This window comes from Trichosurus vulpecula, chromosome 7 (genome assembly GCF_011100635.1).
Source record: "Trichosurus vulpecula isolate mTriVul1 chromosome 7, mTriVul1.pri, whole genome shotgun sequence".
NCBI classification, from domain to species: domain Eukaryota; kingdom Metazoa; phylum Chordata; class Mammalia; order Diprotodontia; family Phalangeridae; genus Trichosurus; species Trichosurus vulpecula.
This window is the reverse complement of record NC_050579.1, coordinates 174,003,452-174,020,363: the sequence shown is the minus strand read 5'-3', so window position 1 is coordinate 174,020,363 and position 16,912 is coordinate 174,003,452. Positions and strand designations below refer to the sequence as shown.

Genomic DNA, 16,912 nt, shown 5'->3' with positions numbered 1-16,912 from the left:
CAGATATTGAGCTGGCAGAGAAGAAGGCTGCCTCCTCCTTACAAATCTCAGATACTGACACATCACTAATCTACTGCATAATAAGGAATTTTATATACAATAGGTTAGCCTTAGATACCTAACCTCTGAGGGAATTTAGGATCAGAAGTACCTCATTATAATACAGCTTTTTTTAAAACCTAGAACAAGATCCTGTGTTTATGGATCCCAGGGTTGCCATTAATTATAAAGTTCTCATACATAAACCTAAAATTTCATTCACTTCCCAGTATCACTTTCAGATCAACATAAATCATTCAAATGTGAAAACAAGGGAATAAACTGGGGTTAAAATACAGTGTTTTACTCCTTTAAAACCCATTCTCCACATCTCTGCCTACTGACATCCTTCATTTTCTTCAAGGTAAAGCTCAAAGGCTACCTCCTCCATGTGATCTCTACTGATCTCTCCAGCTAAAAGCAAATTCTCTTCAGTTTTCTCTCTCTCTCTTATAACCGCTACGGTCTCTTCTAGCTTTAAATATAAAGCCATATGACTCTCTCTCTCCTTTAGAACTTTGCATCCTACTTATTTATATGTATGTTAGATTTCTTTTCCCTAGTCTCATTCTTTTCAATTATAAGCTCCTTGAGAGCAAAGGACTATCATTTTTCCTCTTTGTATTTGGAGTACTTAGGTGTAATACTTGCATGTATTAACACTTACTAAATTATTGTGGAACTCAATTAAGAAAAAATGAAAATAAACTTATTTCATTAAGAAAGGAAATATAGATGTGTTTAGTTTACTAACATGAAAAATTAATTTATAAAGCCCTTACTGAAGACAACTGGACTTAATCAAAATTTATTAATCATTGATTTTAGTCATTTCTCCATTATCCCTTGTTCTACTATTGTGTTTTTATTTCTCCTCTACACTGTTTAAGAAAAACACAAACACAGATTCTCGCCTTCACCCGAGATCAGTTGTCAATCATTACCAATCATGAGGGTCACATCCCTAACCACTAGCATTTAAATAGCACTTTTTTTGAAGGTCATTAGTTTATTATTCTTTCTCTCTAAGTTTACTGAATCTTCCATTACAAGTTTTCTGTGGACTACTTTCCACCCGTTCCCAGGTAGGAATGGAATAAGGAACAGGATCAGAAAAGGTATCTGTCTAAGAATTAATTCTCTGTGGAATTGGGAGTGGTGTGGTCAAGGCCACATGGTATTACTGAAACCAATGATAGTTTTAATATCAAAGAGACAAAACAAATTGGAGCTTTATAAGGAAGAAGGTGACATGCCATAATTTTGAGTAGTCTGGTACAATGAGGTAGGAGGCAGACTAAATAGGACTTTAAGGTTTGCAAAAGACTTTACAAGTATTATCTCATTTTGTCCACACAATAACTCTGAGAGTAAGGTGCAACTATTATTCCCAATCTGTAGATGATAAAACTGAGGCAGAGGTGAAGTGACTTGCCCAGAACCACACAGCTAGCAAGTGTCTGGGACTGCATTTGAATTCAGGTCTCCCTCACTCTAGGTCTAGTAAGTACTCTATCCACTGCACCATCTAGCTTTCTCTATTATAGCCTATTCATGGGCGGGGAACCTTCGGCCTCAAGGCCACATGTGGTCCAGTAGGCCAAAGGTTCCCCACCGCTGGCCTATTCACTTGAAAGAAATTTTAGACCTTTTTATTCCAAGAAGGAGGGGGGGGGGAACAAAAAACAAAGGCTTTCTTCTTTTAAAAGAAAGTCTGCTGAAATGCTACAATCATTTTAAAATGAGTTTTGAATAATGGTTCCCTGCTTTAAAAATAAGCCACCAAGACAAAAAAAACAACCCCACTACAGTTTGTCATCCAGGTTATTAAAAGAAAGATCAAAAGAGAAAGAGAGGAACAGAACTCAAAGTAGGGTATGTTGAATTTTTCCTACTAATGACAAATCCCAGAAATCTGATGCAATAAACAGTTGGATGTGACTACAGGAAACTGGCAAATTGGACAATGCAACTGAAAACTTAAAAAGAATATGGACACTGTAGTTTTCTTAAATATGGCTTGTAAACTTAAACCCCTGATGAAACTGAAAAATGCTACCTGAGGACTAGTGTTTAGAGAAAAGAACCAGTGCCGCAGAGAGATATCAGACAAGAATGAAAAATGTTCCTGCTAGGAAAAGTGAGATTTTAAAATTGGAACCAGGAAGTGTGAAGAAGCAGTCTAAGCACCCTGCTATCGTGTCTTGACACATAAAACTTCATTTTCGATTTTCAAAAGCAAACTCTGTGTCACCTTGCTTATTAACCTGAGTCTAGACAGTGACTTACACATATAACTGAAATCTATATGTATGTACATAGATATGTATGTGTGTGTGTGTGTGTACACTGCCACTTAATACATAGCATGTGGATTTTCCAGAGCTCTTTTTTCCTTGCCTTCCTAAGCCCCCTCTTGACCACTTTCACTCCTCATTAGCAAGTGCTACAGAAAGCATAACACCATTTGGTAGAGAAAAAAGTTTTGATGACAGAAGTTAAACCTATTGGGCAACACAACATCTGGGGACTAACCATAGACTTCAGTGACATAAGATTATACTAGTACAGGTCAATGTTTTAAAAATCCATAATTTTACTTAGGTGAGTAATCCCTCCACAAACCCAGATCATAAGTCATCCAATAACCAGACAACAATGCATTGCTGTGTCAACTCCCCCCGCCCCCCGCCGCCAAAAAAACAAACAAACCTCTGTTGGCCAACCTTCTGGTGACACATCTCTGCAAATTTAGCTAGACTAATCTTTAGTTGACAATCCATCTAAAAAAACTTTTGAAGTTGGTAGGGCCCGAAAGAAGTCCTGCTTCAGTATTCAGAGCTATGGGGAATATATCATCATCTCTCTGCCACAAGGAATCAATGGAGCAGGAGGATCTAAAAGGGTTAATTAATACACAAATTTAGATAGAGATCAAATCACATTACTGAAAATGCATCTTTACAAAGAAAATAATTCAAGGTTACACTAAGGCAGGTTAAGACTAAGAAAATTTCAGAGTTTCCGCTCTATCACTAGGAAGAATAAAAAGTTAACTGTTTCACTTCCTTCACAAAATTGCCAGAAAAATATCTGAAGTTTCTTTTTACACTCTTACCTCCAAAGAAATTCATTTAACTCTTGCTCCCTTTCAAGGTCAAGCTCTATTTTGAGGTAAAGTACACGTTAGCCTAAAAAAATAATCTATCCATGTGAAAAAAAAATCTATCTCTTCACAAAAATTGGCACATTAACCTGTCAGGTGTGGTTCTGCATTCACTTGAGGTATTGTCAGTATCTAGAGTAAACGTAACTCTCTTTATGTTAAGAGGTAATACTTTCTTAACTCTCCTTTGTTTCTCTTTTCACATTTTCCCCACATGTAAAATAGGAATGACTATTTGTAACGCCCCCCTTTAACAGGGTTGTTATATAGAAAGTATTTTGCCAACCTTAAAGCGCTATAGATGTAAGTCATTATTTTGGTTTCTTAAGCCTTCAGCCTACCCAACAATTCTAATATCTTGGTGTCATCATGGTTCCAAAGTAGAGCGATACCTCATATGCTTTTGTTTTTTTAATACAAAATACCATCAAACCGTGATGACTCCAAGAGAGTAAAATTATTGGACAGACTGGAAGTAAAAAATACTAAAATAATAACACCTCACTTATATAGCATTTCAAGGTTGGCAAAATAATTTTCCACACAATTAACCTTGTTAAGCAAAAAGACATAACTCAGTTATGTTACCACTAGTCATGAGCTAATGTGGAAAGAGGAGTGTGAGACATTAAAGGCTGGGTTTCTCTAGGCTTCAGTTTCCATATCTATAAAATGAAAAGAGATTATATGATTTCTAAGGTTTAACGTGTCACAAATGATTCATTAAGATAATCGAGCCTAACCCTCCATCTTGACAGGTGAGAAACTGAGGCCTAGAGAAACTAAGCTATTTGCCCAAGGTCATACAGCAATTTAATGGCAGAATCTGTCTTTTGCCTCCTTGTACAACATTCTTTCCATTAAACATGATGCTGCCATGCATTCTGATCAATATGACAAATGGTATTTAACATACCCTAACAAATCCTCAGACTTAAACATGTGTATTTATTTTTAGACTTACACTTCACATGTATGTCTGTTTTAAGAAAGAGAAATGAAAGTGCCACTTGTTACTTTAGACATCTATTTTACAGCAAAGGGAGACAGTACCTTTTTTTCTTCTGAACAGTAAAACATGGGAGCTTCTGGCACTGCAATCTTCAATTTAAAATGATTAAGTGTAATACACACATGTATAGCATATTATATATTATGTATGCTTGTATTACATAATATATGTAATATATGAATATATATTTTCTGTAAAATATATGTTTTCTTCATCATTTTTATATTAAAGTCCTTCAATGATAAAGGAACATAGTAACAGGCTAAAAAATTCAAGCAGCTAACCCGCCTTTATTTAATGTGACCCACTATCATAGTCCATTAGAATTACTTCATAATCACCTTCGCTTTACAGGTTCAGAAGACAATCCATTCTCAGCAAAGGACATGAATATGCTTTCAAAAGACATACGTATTTTCAATAAATGCTTATACTCAATCGTATACAATTATGTGTAAGGCACTACAAAAGATACAAATAAGTCAGTAATTATTAAGTGCCTACTATGTGCTAAGCCAGGGGTTCTGTAAAATTTGGAGGCAGTCAAAAGGCTCCACTTAAGGATCTAATAGGCTACACGTGCCCTCGAGGCCACTAGTTCCCCATCCTGTATCAATAGAAAAAAGACAAGAAAAAGCCCTTTTCTTCCAGGAGCTTACATTCTATCAAAGGAGATAGATTAGGCAAGGATAGAATATGTTTATATGAGTATACACACGTGTGTATATACAAATTGCAAATATGAACTAAATAAATGCATAAATACAAGAATGGGGGGGGGGGCGGTGACTAGCAGTGAGGATCTGGAAAGGCTTAACATAAAAGGATTGTAGAGCCAAAGCTGGAAGCAATTTCAGTGTCCATCTAGTTCAACCTCTTCATTTTATAGATGAGGAAACATATCCAAGAAGATTAAGTAACTTACCCAGGGTCACACAGACATTATCATAAGGGTGATCTGAACCAAGATCCTCTAACTACCAAGTCAGGGCTCCTTTTACTGTACCAAAGAGGTGATATTCAAGATGAATTTTGAAAGAAAAATTTGAAAAAAAATTTGAAAGAAAAGGAAAGTAAGTGAAGAGTGTATTGCAGTCATGAAGGACAGACAGCCTGCAAAGACAGAGAGACAGAGTCAACAGAGTGTCATACATAATAGCAAGAAGGAAAGTGTGGCTGGACCAGAATGTGTTAAGGCAAGTAATATACTGTTAGAGTGGAAAGGTACAACAAAGAAGACGTAGCTTCTGACCTCATCTCTAGTTTTATGCAAAATTTACATGGTACAAAATGCACTAGGGCTCAGTTATGAAACACCCAAATTATTTCATTGTAGCACCACCTTCCCTCTATCTCCAGCCAGACCCTGTCCAGACTAAAAATACATCTGCTAGAGTTGCCAAAGTGATGTCTGGGTACCAAGCTTCCTGCCACCTTCTAGGCCTGCCAATTGTTAGGGTTTTTTTCCTTTCTTTTTTAAAAATAAAAAGATAGCGATTTACCCCTACCAAGGAAGAAAAACTCCCATGTATCACCCACTACAACTATATACAGTACCAGCAAGCTTCAGCCAGTCTAAATGGGTTGAAGGTAGGGGGAGCCATATTTTAGTATATAAACAAGAGAGGAAGCAAGGAAGGGGACAGTTGCTCTGTCTTCTGGAAGCTTAACTGTTATTCATCAGGCAAAAGAGAGCTATTGAAAGTGTTGGGGCATAGTGACATGAACCAATTATTAGCCCAACCCCCTCCTCTTACAGATGAAGAAACTGAGGCCTAGAGAGGCTAAGGGACTTGCACAGTAACAAAGCTAGGATTCAAACCCAAATCCTCTGACTCCAGAACCCCTGCAACATGATACCATGTTTGTATAGAAATGGTTTTTCTTTTTGGTACAGAAGATCTATCATTTTGGTTCTGGGCTTTATTACTGCTCCAAAATAACAAAATCTAAAGATTATGCAGATTCATTCATTCCCTATAAATTTATGTATCCCCACTCCTTCCTTAAGATGTCCACACAGATGTCAGTAAGCATAAGTAATAATGAAAGTGAAGGGGGTAGCAATTTGTTTACATGTGAAATTAAGAATATTAAGGTACCTTGAGAATTTTTTTTAATTAGCCAAATCACTAAAGCATTAGGATTTGTTCCCTCAACAAGAATAAAAGTATAGATAAGAAGCAGGACAGGGAGTAGAGAGATTACGGGACCTGGAGTCAGAAGATCTGAGTTTTAATTCCACTTCAACACTTACTAGCTCTGTGACCTTGGATAAGTTATTTAACCTAATTCTCAATTTTCTTACCTGCTAAATGGAGAGAACTCCCATGCTACCTAGTTTATGTGTCCAACTTGATTCAATCTAACACACATTCATTAAATGCCTCCTATGCGCCAAGCACTGTATTAGATACTAAGGACAGGGGCTAGACCTATGATTTCAATGGTATAGGAAACTCCTTTCACCAGTGCAAACAGAAATCTTCACTGCAATGTGGTATAATCATAGAGTTACCTGCAACATGGATAGGTAAAGTGATTGTCCAAGATCACACTGCCAGTATGTGTTAGAGGAGGGATGTGAATCCAATTCTTCCAAATGGCTTTCTATACACTATGATACAATACTGAAGACAGAAAACAGCATGAAAACAATCTTGTTCACGAGAAGCTTAAATTCTATTGAGCGGAAACAACAAGTACACGATAAATACAACACTGATACCAAATAAACACAAAAGTAATTTTGAGGCAAATTGGGGAAGTATGAACAATTGGGGAAATCAGGAGAAGTCCCATAAGGAGAGGACTTAGAAACATAAAGTACTAATTAAAGGGATGATATTATCATCATGGAAAGTTCAAAGTTCCCCTACTAACCCCACTTATAAGAGCTGCTGTACTAGTCAGAATGAAAATGTGGGAAAACATTAAGTACAGAACCTGTATTCAGCTGCAAAGGATCTTGAGAATGCCAAGGAAAGCAAAAAAGGTTATGGATTTAAAATGCTTATGACAGTGAATGCTCTCAAATGGAGACTTATTCTGGTGGTTTCAGATGTTTAAAAAGGTAACACAATTTGTACAATATTACTTAAGGAGAACGGTAAGACTATTAGCTTTATAGAGATGGCTAGAGGATAATAGATTTAGAGCTGTCTCTGGGGATCTGGAAATATTGTGGTGGTGGGGTTAGGAAAGAGATAAACACTTTAACAAGGTATTTTTTTCACTTCCCTCGAAGGGATGTTATGAGGGTCAAATGAGATAATATCTGTAAAGCACTTAGCACCCTGACACACAGTAGGGACTATATAAATGCTTATTTCCTCCTCTTCCTTCTTCATGTTAAAATGACAGGATTTTTATTGTCAGTTTCTTGCTTGACCCTAAAGGTCAATATCATACCTGGAATGTTCTCTTCAATTCTCTTCACTCTTCTGAGACACTCATTTTTCAAACCCAAGTTCCTTCACCTGACTAAAGCATTGCCTAAATACCCCAACCCATAATAATTCCATCTTTCTCTCAATCCCTCTAAGTACAAAATTTAATAATATGGCCAACTGAATGCATTACCTTGTGGATATTTTGTTATCTGGAGCTTGGCAACAAAGAAAGGAATCACTCTTCTCTTGTAGTGTTGAATATGACTGTGTCCTATCTTCTCAATTAGTCTGTAAGATACTTGTGGACATGGCCTGAGTCTTTTATAAAGTATAAAATAGTACCTGGTACATAGTAAGCACTCAAAAGATTGCTCAGTGATTCTAATTTGAGGCCCTTTTACTGAAAATCATTAAGAACTGCTCTGAATCCAAAGCACCTTGAATTTGGCCAATAATTAACTCCAATAAAAACTCTGGTTCTGAATTTACCTCTATTTTTTTTACAACCTTAAACCCTGCCACTTGGTCAGCTAGAGTTTGATAATGAGATTCTTACAGGCCTCTACATTTTAAAAAAGCTTCCTTTAACATTATTTTCAAAATTTTGAGATTACAACTAAACTACATCTTTTGGGACAAAGAATCTAAGATAAGAAACTAGTGTTCAAATCCTGGGGGGGGAGGGAAGGGGAAACCAAAATTTACATTAAAGATTAACTCTTATTTATAGAATTTAAAAATTAGAGAATAGATTTAGCAATCAGTCTAGGTTTTAACCACAGTTCAAAAATAAAGGTTTTCAACAATGGAAAAAAATATCTTATCGTTATCAAGCCAACTTAGTTGGGTTCCATTTGGATGATATCAGGCACTGTGATAATACTAGAATTACTACTAATGGATGGGATTTATGGAGAGGCTGATTAGGCTCAATATATGAAGAACTTTCTAACAGTTACAATTGTCCAATGATGGAACAGGCTGCCAGTGAGTTCTCCATCACAGGAAATAGAAAAGCAAAGGAATAATGACAGAGTGTGTAGTAAAAGGGAGTGCTGTAACAGGGAGGAGGTCAGACTACATGCCTTCTGGGGTTACTTCCAAATTTACAATTCTGTCATTTATAACAACCATGCAAAATTACACACAGTAATGATGGCTCAAAGGTTACAATTTTAAAATCACTTGCCTCATAAAAGTCTTGTGAAAAAGAAAATAGAGTCTAATTATTCCCATTTTCCAGCTGGGGAAACAGAGGATCAGAAAAGATCTCTATCTCCAGCCACATGTCTAAAAAATGGCGGAACTGGGACCTAAATGCAAGTCTGGTATACTCTATGGCACATCGAACAGTATGATAGGTGGAAAGAGTGTTAAATTTGGGAGTTCAAATCACAGCTCTGCTATCTACTAATTATGTGACCATGAGCAAGTCTCTGTGCCTCAGTTTCTTGGTTGGAAGGTGTTTCAGGTAACACAATTTGTACAATATTAATTAATTAATTAATCAAATAATTAATTAATGATAATTAAATCTCTAAGATTTCTAGATCTGTGAACCTACATAAATGTTATCTTAACAGCCATTTTCCTTTCTAATGAGTTTTTTTGTAGGTGAACCCTCCAAAGAATTTGGCTAGAAATATGTTTTACAGTAATCAACAGGGAGCAGAAGGAAGTGGAAGACATAAGTTGGTTTCAATAGCTATTCAAAGTTACCTTTTTTAAAAGACTCATAGGTATTTTAACCTATTCATAAAATTCAGAGACTGAAAACTGCTAGAAAGCCATAAGTTTCTAAAATTATCTTTTCCAAACATGGCTCAATGCTTGAAGCAATCCTTCACTAGAGTATGTAAGCCTGCCCACACTGCAAATTATTGGGAATGTTCTTTGTGTTTTGTGGTTGAAAAAGTACCTACACTTTGTAGTCAAATCCAGTTCAAATTAAAGTCACATCTGACCTAAAAAAGAAAATGTCAAGTTAAAAAAAATTGTCAACTAGCAAAACCCCATCCATCTCTAAAATACTATGGTTTTAGTTCAATAGCCAAAAAAAATACCAATTCCTTGTTTTTCAATCATGTAATTATATGGGAGCAAAAAAAAAATCAAATACTCTCAAACCCTAAGAATAAATTTTAAAATGAGTGTTTAGCTTTAAACTGAATTGCTCTTAAGAGGTTTTCTGCCAAAGTTAAGAAGAGGGAGGGGACTTTTTTACTTTTGTCTTTCAATATTCAGTGCCTATCCCAGCGTCTGGAACACAATAAGTACTTGATGAATATGTGTCTGTCAAATTGAACTAAAAAATATAAAAAATCCTCAATTGTAAGACAACAAAGGGCACTTACAGAAAATATGTACACATGTCTTGCAATCACACTAGTAAGTGAAAAAAAATACCCTCAAATGTTGGTCTGGGTAGTCAAATAGGCAGGGTAGTACAACAGAAAGGTTGGTGGATTTGGAATTAAGGAACCTGGGTTCAAATCTCAGCTCTGCTGTTTATGAACTGAGGGATCATGTCTTTATTTTTTTCTAGTGCTAAGAATGTGCCATGGACATAAAAGATGCTCATTTAATACTCAGTGAATTGAAGTCATTTAACCTCTCCAGGTTTCTGTAAAATGGACGAGCTTGGGCTCGATGATCCTTTAGGTTCCTTCCAGCCCTAAATCTAGGAATTACTGCTTCAGTTGACTTTATACACACACACATATGTATTACACATGCATGTGTATATGTGTATGTATATATGCATACATACATGCATAAGAGTGTGTGTGTGTGTGTGTGTGTGTGTGTCTCAGATTTGGCAATTAAGTATCAGTGATGATGTACCATCTGACAGAAGTCAGACAGAGATGTTGGTTGTTGATCTGTCACTGAATTACTGGACTTTAAAATACATTGAACTTAAGCAATCTCTGTATTGGCCCTTCTTTCAATTCTAATATCTAATACAATGTTTCCCAAAATGGAATACTCAAACTTCTCTATCTATAACTTGGCTCCCAAGGAGGTGACTTTAATCCTACCCGATAAATCTCCAGATGCTGATGGCTAAAGATAAAAGGAAAAAGCTCCAGCAAATTTAAGGAGCTACTCTAGGAAGAAAAACTTACCTTGGTGGACATCATTTTATGAAGAGAACTCTTCTGAAAGCAAATCAGAGATGCCTGAGTAATGCTAGGCATAAGCAAACACTGTCAAGGTATAACTATATTGTGACAAGAAACAATACCTTTTAAGAGTCTGGGGGCAAAAACACCTCTTAGTGGTGATTGTTTATGTCTGTGGCCCTTGACCAAGTCATGCCAAGAGTTAGCATATAAAAACAAATGACACAAACAATAGTATTAAAAGGAATTTATACTAACAAAAAAATGATAGTCACTAGGGACTGCTTCTAACGCCTATAGCTCAGCTCTTTAGGCATATGATTTAGCAAGTAAGGCTTAATCTTGTCAGTGATGGCTGAAGGTGAATATACATTTCATAACAATGTTTAAAACATTCAAAGAGAAGCACTCACAAAACATCTATTATAAATCCATCAAAAAGAATAAACTCAACTCCAAAATTTCAATGTGGAAGAACCAATCGATAAAATCCTAGGAGCTAAATTAAAGCAGCTTGTGAACCCATTATAATGAAACTGGCTTCATTGTTTTTCCTCTAGGGTCCAGAAATTCTGAAATAAAGAAGCAACCAGAGTTTTGTGGGAATTTCTTAGTGTTTGACTTAACCCCAAGTAATTGGTTTTCAAATCTTTTTCAGCTCATCACAAATTTTCAGGTGCTGAAAATACTTTGTCTGGGGGCAAAGGGGAAATGTCCTATTATTTTTGAAAGGTTTGTGAAAATATCGTGATCAGAAAAGATCATATATTGTCCAAATATAGTTTACAAGTATTATAAGTTTATTCTGGAATGATATTCTGTAAAAATTCTCCTATTACAACTAGAACTTCTCTCCTACAATCCCTATCAATCCATTGTGAAAGCATGCACATTATACTCCCCTGTAGATGCAACAGTATAATCAAGACAGATGCCAAAATAATTCTTTTGACCCCCTTCCCCACACTTAAAAAAATCCCATATGCCACTACTTTCTTTGGTTCAGCTTACACAATCTCTTCACCTTATAAAATGTTCTTGATTCATTTTTTTAAACAAAAATGTCAACAAAATTTTGCTTCTGCCCTCATTTTAGGGATGAGGGAACTGAGATCCAAAGAAGTTAAGCAACTTACCCAGCCAGTTAGCAGCAAGATGAGAACTATAGTAATTATAAGCTTTTGGAATTGAAAGAAACCTTAAGGTCTTAGTTTCCTCTGGCTATAAATTGCAGGGGTTGGGCTAAAAGGCCTTAAAAGTTCCTTCCAACTCTAAATCTAAGATCCTATGACTTTATCCATCTCCCAGATAAAGAAAGAGAGGCCAAGAGAAGTTGCGATTTGCACAAGGTTACACAGTGAGAAGCAGTGCCAAGATGTCAACCTGAGTTGTCTTACCTCCAGACCAAAAAGCCTTTTCTATCACATCATGCTAAAAACTCATATGTTGAAACACACCATCTTTGGATTCATCAAGACCTTTACCTTTAACTAAGCAATATTCTCAGCAAAATCATCTGAGACAAGTGAAACATCAGGTGATGCCTTCCAATTATCTTTCCTGGATATAATAGGGTTTTACCAGTTTAGGCTCTTTTAAACTCAAATTGAATGAAAAGCAAATTCACCAAATAAAATAAAGAGGAAATACTGGTAAATATAAAAAGAGAAGGGGGTAAAATTATACTGTTACATTTTCACTGGACACTGCTGCATGATTAGAGGAATTCCTGGATTTCCAACATGCATTAGTACGTCGTCTACATTTCACAGTAGGGACTCATTTATAACTTGAATGGGAGGGTGTGGGGGGTGAAGGGACAATATTAGTGTGAAGGGATGTTCTTTCTATTACTATGGTTATCCTTAGTAAAAAGCCCGAGTCCCAGAGAAAAAGGCTCTTTCTGCAAAACTGCATAATTCCAAAATGGGGAAGGAGAGAGAGAGAGGGGAGGAAGGGAATCAGCTAAAGAAAACAATCTGAAAGGAAGGTTGCCTTAAGAATTTAACTAAGGAAACAATGAAAGACACAGATATACATCTGCCTCCAGTTCAAATAATATTAAAAGGTATTGTATGCCCCTATCCCCCTTTCCCAAACTCCCTCTCCCCAAAACCAATTCTTCACCTATTTCAACAGATACCAGTTAATAAAACATTGTGATATTTAACTACGAAAATGCCAGGACGTTGTCCTAAGGTTCAAAAGGTTTCTAGATCTTTTCTAGTTCTCATTCCCAACCTTCTGGATACTTGAAAGGTCTGGAATCATATGCCAAACTGTACTAAGTACACTGATTTCCAAGAAGGCCTAATTGCTTAATGATCTCCCCTACTCTGGGAAAGGGGGGGGGCGGTTAGGGTTAGTGACTTAAAAGACTATAAGAGAAGGGGCAAGTGTCAGGGAAAACGAGTGCCCACCCAGTCCACTGGGTGGCATTCCCTCTGGAAAAGCCACTGATGCCAGGAGTCTTCCTTCTGCGGAAGGGGGCTCCGCTGCAGAAAATGATGTCTCCAACTGCAACTAGGTTCGCGGTGCCCGAAAATGCCCAGCCCCCAGCCCCAACTTCTGCAAATTCAGGCAGACTGCTTGCCACGGGCTCCCACGTACCCAGGCGCATTCCGAGAAACGCCCCAGAACAGAAAGCCCTCCAGCGTTCCCACCCTCAGCAGCCCCGTTTCAAGGACCCTCCCTACCACCAGCACCAAGGAAAACCGCACGCGAAGGGTCCAAAGCCTCACCTCGGACAAAGGACAAAGCCCGGGGAATCCCTGCGGAGCCCAAGCAGCGTGGCCCGAGCCGATCCCTCTGGGAACTTTCCGGACATAGCAGCTCTCTCCTCGGCTCCGGGAAAACAAAAGCTCTCGTGCAAGCTGGTGGAGGAGGAGGAGGAGGAGAAGGAAGAGGAGGAGGAAGAGAAAGAAGAGGAGGAGGAAGAGGAGGTGGAGAAAGAGAGGCAGCAGCGGCGGGAGCTGGAGCAGAAAGTGAAGAAGAGCATCGCTCGCGAGCAGCTTCTGCAGCTGTCTCTATTTGCACAGGGTGTCCCGCCCCCCCGGGTAACCCAGGGCTCCCTCCTTAAAGGAGACGTCCCTCTTTTGGAAAGAGAACTGGACTGCGACTCTGTCGGTCTCTGTTACATACACATTTTGGCTGCGTGTCCTAGACATATCTTCTTAGGGAGAGGAAGCTCTGCACCAATACCTCTAGGCCGACGTCTTAGGCTTCGCTTGGGCAGACTGAGGGTCCCTTCATGCCTGTTCCTCTGCCTTCGCCCCGCCACCTCCAACAAACCCGGCTTCGCTCCCACCCCATGCAGAGGCTTTAAAGACTCTGAGCTTTAGCCGCCGCTGCAGCTGCAGCCCGCTCGCTAGCAGGAGGAGCGAGACAGAAAGAAGGGTGGGATGGGGAGGAGGACTAGCAAATTCCAGGAGCGTGCACGTGGCGCCGCCCCAGTCTCTGAGCTCAGCCCCAGAACGTCCCCCAACTTCAGAAGCCCTGGGTTTGGCCTGGGTCAGGGCCGCGCTAACCAGCACCTCCCCCGACTCCCCAGAACGCCCAATAGAATGTCGGGACCCCAGGCCGGACTGCTGCACATGGCTCCGGGACTCGCCTTCCCACCCGGCCACCAGCTTCTTTTCTCACCCGCTCCTTCCTCCTCTCCTAGGCTTACTAGAGCCAGGCTCTTGAGGAAGGTAACTTAACCAAGAAAGCCAGCTTCTTGACCCGACCTGGAGAGAGGTCCTTGGAGGTGCAAGGTATTAAGGAAGTCCTTGGTCAGCTCCAAGGACTCGAGGCAGACCTCACCCCGTGGGCCTCTGCTAATTTCAGAAACCCCTAATTTTTGCAGGAGTTGCTTCCAAAGGTGTCACTGGCTCAGGGTGACAGAGGCGACCAGGGCCAAGTCCTTAGACTCCGTGCCTCTTATGAGGTTGCAGCATTTTCCTCTGGAGAACCGACACTTGGCAATACTTACCATCTGCTTGGATTTCAGTATTAAGGACTTGACTCATCGAGGGTTGCCCTTTCCTTTCTCTCCCTCACTGCCTTAGCCGTTGACCAATTTACAACCGACCCCTACTCAAAGAGTTTTCTGGGGAAAGGGGGAAAGCCATTTTTTAAATCACTCACTGTATTTACTGCTAGCACCACCCCGCCCTACTAGAGCCAGAAATAGGGGTGGGCAAAAGAGGCAGCTTCCTAGAGTGCAACATGGGCCGAGGGAGGACAGAGGAGATGTGCAATGAGAGACAGCCTTCATCATTACTTTGTATAAACGCAAACTTTTAATACCAGAAAATTCCTGTCTTCGTGGCACTTAGGTATTTCTTTCGTGATTAATTCAAATCCCATTGTATCATTGTAAGGACTCAGAGCCTACCTTAGACAACACACAAAGGGCACAATTGTCTTACTCAATTCAACAAAGAAAGGGATTAAATGACTCCCTTTCTGATTAAATTGAAGTATCAGGAATACCCAAGCTCAAGCTCTGCCTCTCAACACATTCAATATAATAACAGGTAGTGTGTATATAGTGCTTTAAGGTTTGCAAAAGTACTTTACAAATAAGTGTCACATTTTTCCTCACAATAATCCGAGGGTAGGTCCCATTTTGTAGATGAGCAAAGTGAAAGCAGACCGATATTGAGCGACTTGCCTACGGGTCACATAGCGTGGTCTGAGGCTGGAATTGAGCTTAGGCTTTCCTGAGTTGCAGCTAATACACCGTGCCACCTAACTGCCCCTTTTCCTGACCTACCTGACTTCTAAGTACTCTTCCAGCTCCTGATCTATGACTTCATGAACTATGAGCAAGGCTCTTAACCCCTCAGCAATCCAGGCTCTCAAAGTCTAAATGATAAAATCCTAAGTCAAGGGAGAAAAAAAGGTTTAATTCAACCAACATTTATAAACAGAGGTAGCGTGGTTCAGTCAGTGGAAAGAGAGGGCTGAAGGTGGAGTCCAAGGATATAATATAGGTTTGACCTCCGGCACTGCTACTACACATCTATGTGGCATTAGGCAAGTTTACTTATCCACATAGCTATTGCATGAAAGGAACATTTTTCTCAAGGCCCAGTACAATGTGATTTCCATGCACAAAATTTCCACCCTTTTGTTTTTCTTTCCTGCTGTCTCTGCCATCCTGATCATCGTTACTACCCTATCCACTTAAAACTACGCTTTTTTTTTTGGTTTTTTGTTTTGTTTTGTTTTGCCATAACTTACTGGCTTGAGCACCTTCTGGGGGAAAAAGAAGGAAGAGATGAAGCTAATTTTGTTCTGGGATGATGAGGGAGAACCAAGGCAGCAAAGCATGGTAGGAAGAACATTGTATTTGAAGTCAGGACACCTCCTAACTTTGCTATTTACTAGCCATGGACATTCTTACAATTCACTTAGTCTCTCTGAGTCTGTTTCTCCATTTGTAAAATGATTTGCTAATTATTTCTGTCTGAGAGATATTTTCATTTCTTATCTCACAGTGTTGTTTGAGCGTAATTTGAGGATAAAATAATATATGTGAAGCATATTATTGTAGGAAGTACTATAGTTCCATTCTCTTCCCAGAGACTCACTCTCTTGATTTGTAATTTTATGGAGCCATGTCTGCCTTAGAGAGGAAAAGTCTCAAGGCCTCACTTTACAACACCATCTCTCATTGCACGCCATTGTCAGAGGATTCAAAGTACTCGAGGAGAAGAGGTAGCCAAGGAATTCTGCTCTCTAGTGACTTTTTCAAGCACCCCAAGTTTCAGATGCAAATCTAGTTGAAAAGGCTTCTCATCACTATGTGGTTAGCAGAGCTGAACCAGTTAAAGAACTCTGGAAGGCATTTCCATTGCATCATCATGACTGGAATTACTCTCCTCGGCCTCTTCCACGTAGGGAGACATCTTCAGAGGTACTCTGAGGGAGAGCTTGTTGCTCATTCCTTTATAAAATATGAAGCATTTGTATTAACTGGATCTTATTTGCCATGCTTTTCATTCAAAGTAGAAATGGAAAGAAGTGGACCTCTGCCTCATTTACTAATTACCCAAGAGCCTTCCCAACCCCAGACATGAGCAGAATGAGTGAGAAGGACACTCACTATGCCTAAGGCCCTCTAATCCCTTAACATAGAGCTGGTTTTTTTCCCTTGGCATAAGCATACATGTCCTCAAAATTATTATGC

The 16,912-nt window shown here is 39.0% G+C and overlaps 1 protein-coding gene across 1 annotated transcript in view; it reads right to left on the bottom strand.

Annotated features, from left to right (window-relative positions):
• The window catches only part of GPR63 (G protein-coupled receptor 63), a 47,141-nt gene extending 33,639 nt beyond the window's left edge, over positions 1-13,502 (bottom strand). Inside the window, exon 1 of the mRNA XM_036768100.1 lies at positions 13,476-13,502. The gene's annotated coding sequence lies outside the window, so the exon portion shown is untranslated. The remainder of the gene's footprint in view (positions 1-13,475) is intronic.
• Positions 13,503-16,912: the final 3,410 nt, after the last annotated feature.